This window comes from Oncorhynchus clarkii, chromosome 28 (genome assembly GCF_045791955.1).
Source record: "Oncorhynchus clarkii lewisi isolate Uvic-CL-2024 chromosome 28, UVic_Ocla_1.0, whole genome shotgun sequence".
NCBI lineage: Eukaryota > Metazoa > Chordata > Actinopteri > Salmoniformes > Salmonidae > Oncorhynchus > Oncorhynchus clarkii.
In genome coordinates, this window is record NC_092174.1 from 39,468,949 (window position 1) to 39,474,628 (window position 5,680).

The window sequence follows — 5,680 nt, forward strand, 5'->3', positions numbered from 1 at the left end:
TGGAATTGTGATACAGTGAATTATAAGTGAAATCATCTGTCTGTAAACAATTGTTGGAAAAATCACTTGTGTCATGCACAATGTAGATGTCCTAACCGGTTTGCCAAAACTATAGTTTGTTAACAAGACATTTGTGGAGTGGTTGAAAAACGAGTTTTAATGACTCCAACATAAGTGTATGTAAACGTCCGACTTCACCCGTATCTGTACGTTCTCTCTTAGAAAAAAAGGTGCTATCTAGAACCAAAAAGGGTTCTTGGCTGTCCTCATAGGATAACCCTTTGAAGAACACCCTTTTGGTTCCAGTTAGAACCATTTTGTGTTAATTGTAGAACCCTTTCCACAGAGGGTAAATAGAGTTCTACCTGGGACCAAAAAGGGTTCTCCTATGGGGAGAGCCACAGAACCCTTTGGAACCCTTTTTTTCTAAGAGTGTAGCTACCTCAATTACACTGTACCTTGTACGCACATTGACTCTGTACTGGTGCTCCCTGTATATAACCTCCACATTGACTCTGTACCAGTACCCCCTGTATATAACCTCCACATTGACTCTGTACCAGTACCCCCTGTATATTGCCTCCACATTGACTCTGTACCAGTACCCCTTGTATATAGCCTCCACATTGACTCTGTACCGGTACCCCCTGTATATAACCTCCACATTGACTCTGTACCGTACCCCCTGTATATAGCCTCCACATTGACTCTGTACCAGTACCCCCTGTATATAGTCTCCACATTGACTCTGTACCAGTACCCCCTGTATATAGCCTCCACATTGACTCTGTACTGGTGCCCCCTGTATATAACCTCCACATTGACTCTGTACTGGTGCTCCCTGTATATAGTCTCCACATTGACTCTGTACTGGTGTTCCCTGTATATAGCCTCCACATTGACTCTGTACCAGTACCCCCTGTATATAACCTCCACATTGACTCTGTACCAGTACCCCCTGTATATAGCCTCCACATTGACTCTGTACCAGTACCCCCTGTATATAGCCTCCACATTGACTCTGTACTGGTGCTCCCTGTATATAACCTCCACATTGACTCTGTACCAGTACCACCTGTATATAGTCTCCACATTGACTCTGTACCAGTACCCCCTGTATATAGCCTCCACATTGACTCTGTACCAGTACCTCCTGTATATAACCTCCACATTGACTCTGTACCAGTACCCCCTGTATATAACCTCCACATTGACTCTGTACCAGTACCCCCTGTATATAGTCTCCACATTGACTCTGTACCAGTACCCCCTGTATATAGCCTCCACATTGACTCTGTACTGGTGCTCCCTGTATATATCGTCTCACAATTATTTCTTCATTTTTTTAAATCTTTAACTCTGCATTGTTTAGGGGCAACAGGTAGTGTTGGTCCAGTAACCGAAAGGTCTGTGTTTTGAGAAAAATCTGCCGATGTGCCCTTGAGCAAGGTACTTAGATCGATTTGTTCCTGTATATCGTTCTGGATAAGACCGTCTGCTAAATGACTAAAATGGAAAATGTTGAAAAAGGACCCGTAAGTATTTCACTGTTAGTCTACACCTGTTGTTTGACACACCCACACACACAGTTTAGTAGCTAATACATTTGTAGGCAAGATGATGTTATAGAGAAATAATTATGATGATTCAATTGATAACAACAATTAGGAAAAGTATGATTGTCTAATTAAAATGATGATAACACATGATTACTATGAATATAAATAATATGGGAGGCCTTGCAATGTATTATTATTTGATTTAGTTTGACACAGACAGCACTTTTAGGCCTTTGTCATTGGCTTGTGTTTTTACTTACAGGGAAAGTGAGCCAGCAGGACGTTATGTGATACGTGGACATTCATGGGTTGAGTCTGCTTGCATTCCCAATGGCACCCTATTTCCTATAGTGGTCTTTTGACTAGGGCCCCGTAGACCTCTGGTCAGAAGTATTGCACTAGATAGGGAATAGGGTGCCATTGGGGACTCATACTCTGAGATGTGACACTGTACACAGAGAATAGACCCGATTTTCTCACTGAGCAGGGAAATCTGACGTCTGCAGGATTCCTCTCTTTTTCCCCTCCCTCTTCATCTATCCACGTTCAGACTGTTATCACTGTATCACATGCCTCGCATAAGATTTAACTTTATTTCACCAAGTCAATTAAGAATGAACTCTGATTCAGGCCTACGTTCTTATGACGTCCTGAGATAGGCAAAGAGAAAAAAGAGAGAGAGGGAAGAGAGGAAAGAGAGAGAGGGAAGAGAGGAAAGAGAGAGAGGGAAGAGAGGAAAGAGAGAGGGAAGAGAGAGGGAAGAGAGAGGAAGAGAGAGAGAGAGAGGGAAGAGAGGAAAGAGAGAGGGAAGAGAGGAAAGAGAGAGAGAGAGAGAGGCAAAGAGAGGAACGAGAGAGAGGCAAAGAGAGAAAAGAGAGAGAGAGGCAAAGAGACAAAAGAGAGAGGCAAAGAGAGAAAAGAGAGAGAGGGGAAAGAGAGAGGCAAAGAGAGAAAAGAGAGAGAGAGGCAAAGAGAGAAAAGAGAGAGAGGCAAAGAGAGAAAGAGAGAGAGAGGCAAAGAGAGAAAAGAGAGAGAGGGAAGAGAGGAAAGAGAGAGAGGCAAAGAGAGGAAAGAGTGAGACACACAGTCCTCTTCAAACCAGAGTACCGGTATACAGGAGGCTAAACTCCTTTCCTCAACAGGGACAAGCAGCCATATGACAGGTCGTTACAGGTCACAAGAGCAGCTTCCAGACTGCAGGCCCATCAAGCTATTCTTGTACCTGACGACTATCAGGTTTCCCACTGAGCCTGAACTTGCTGTATGTCTCCCATGCCTTTCCAAAGTCAGCTAGTCTGTTTAGTGGTCATCGTGCCCCTAGTCTGTTTAGTGGTCATCGTGCCCCTAGTCTGTTTAGTTTTCCTTAGACAGGCCAATGTCAGTTTTAGTACAGGGCCAGAAATAGACCTTTTCCAGAATGCTTCATTCCATCTCAGCTCTTAGGGCTATATGCATTTCTATTTTGGAATGCATGTAATATTGCATTATTCACAGCACTGAACACTGTATGACGACACACTTAGAAAAAAAGGTTACATCTAGCTTCTGCTGTCCCCATAGGAGAACCCTTTGAATAACCCTTTTGTGTTCCTTGCAGAACCCTTTCCACACCCGTTCTACAGTACATGGAACCCAAAAGGGTTCTATCTGGAACCAAAAAGGGTTCTACCTGGAACCCAAAAGGGTTCTACCTGGAACCAAAAAGGATTTTCAGCAGAAAAACCCTTTTGGAACCTTTTTTTCCACTCACCCAGGACTGAACCACCATCACCCCCAGGACTGAACCACCCTCACACCCAGGACTGAACCACCCTCACACCCAGGACTGAACCACCCTCATCCCCAGGACTGAACCACCCTCACCCCCAGGACTGAACCACCCTCACCCCCAGAACTGAACCACCCTCATCCCCAGGACTGAACCACCCTCACCCCCAGGACTGAACCACCCTCACCCCCAGGACTGAACCACCCTCACACCCAGGACTGAATCACACCCAGGACTGAACCACCCTCACACCCAGGACTGAATCACACCCAGGACTGAACCACCCTCACACCCAGGACTGAATCACACCCAGGACTGAACCACCCTCACACCCAGGACTGAATCACACCCAGGACTGAACCACCCTCACACCAGAGGACTGAATCACACCCAGGACTGAACCACCTTCACACCCAGGACTGAACCACCCTCACCCCCAGGACTGAACCACCCTCACCCCCAGGACTGAACCACCCTCATCCTAGGACTGAATCACCCCCAGGACTGAACTACCCTCACACGCAGGACTGAACCACTACCACCCCCAGGACTGAACCATCCTCACCAGGAGACAATCTCTGGAGATATCTTGCATGAAAACATTTATGTTCAACCAACAGGTACCCAATGTAACCCAAGTGCTAGCTTACATCACCCAAAATATAAAATATGATGACAATCTGAACTACAAGGGGAGGAAAACTAAATTGACTGAGCAGAGAGCTGTTGTCTAAATGAGAGCACATCTGTCTTGTCTGCTCCGGTACTAATGTAAGCTGAGTGAAACAGCGCTCCTGAGTCTCTCTCTGTACCTGGTAACTTGTATGCTAATGTCCTGGTGCAATCAAGCATGCTGACATCAGAGTTTGTGTCCTCATAACCTACCTGCCATGTTGGCTACGGTGAGACAGTGGTTGCGTCCCAAATGTCACCTTATGCCCTATATAGTGTACTACATAGGGAATGGGATGCCATTTGGGACACATAGGAAGTGGGTCACACAGGACCCTCACCCCAATTGATGCTGGCACATTATTAGGTATATTTTGTTACCATAAAACTTCAATTAAACGCAGAGTCATAAATAGCCTGCCCCTTTTAATAGCCGGTCATTTCAGCAAATAAATGCCTGGTCTAAATGAATTGTTTACGAGGTTACCATGGACACAGCTCTGAAGCGTGAAATCAGGGGTGTGTGATAGGCAGCCTAGTCTTTCCAAGTCTGTTCTGCGATGGATTTGTTATGATAACACTTATACCGGTCATACAGTAAACATTGTGGGAGTCTTTTCAAAATTGTATCTAGCAAAATATGTGTGCATTAAGGCAATAGAAGCCTGGCTCAAATAGAAGCCTGCCTCAAATAGAAGCCTGCCTCTAATAGAAGCCTGGCTCAAATAGAAGCCTGCCTCTAATAGAAGCCTGGCTCAAATAGAAGCCTGCCTCTAATAGAAGCCTGCCTCTAATAGAAGCCTGTCTCTAATAGAAGCCTGTCTCTAATAGAAGCCTGCCTCTAATAGAAGCCTGCCTCTAATAGAAGCCTGCCTCTAATTAAGTGCCTGTTGAGTTCAATGATTGAAGTAAATAAACACCCAGACTATTAATTCAAGTTTTACGGTAGTTTCGTAGTCCTATCATCGTGCATCGATTGGATCAACCCACCATTTCATTGTTACAGTGCATGGTCAATAGACTGTCCTTGTGATAGATTAGTGCTGAATACATATCGGCCAGCTAGTAAGGAACACGTGTAATGATGTCCTATAGTGTGGCCCGTTAGAGAGATAATTCAACAGAGATAAATTGAGATAAAAGTAAAGACCATTTAAATACACTGTATGACATCCTCAAGTGGTACGAAAAAAAATCTAGTTTTTGACTGCACTGGGCCTTTAATGTGCCTTTAGTTAGTAATACATCAGTCACCTGTCATGATTGAATGGCACATTGACTTTGACTTTCGTCTCGAATAATGTCAAATAAAATGACTCATTTTTCCCAGACTTAATCAGCTCCAGTGTGCAGACAAAAGCAGAACTCTGTGTTTGTGTGTGTGTGTGTGTGTGTGTGTGTGCGTGCGTGCGTATGTGTGTGTGCGTATGTGTGTGTGTGTGTATTGCAGGCACTCTACTCTACCATGTAGTGGGAATCAGGACATGAGTGAGTTCGTCAGTGATGTGACCTGAATCATTATATATATATATATATATACACACACACACACACACACACACACACACACACACACACACACACACACACACACACACACACACACACACACAAACACACACACACACACATTGTAATGGAAGACATTAATGACATTAACTGAGACAACGACTGAGAAGAA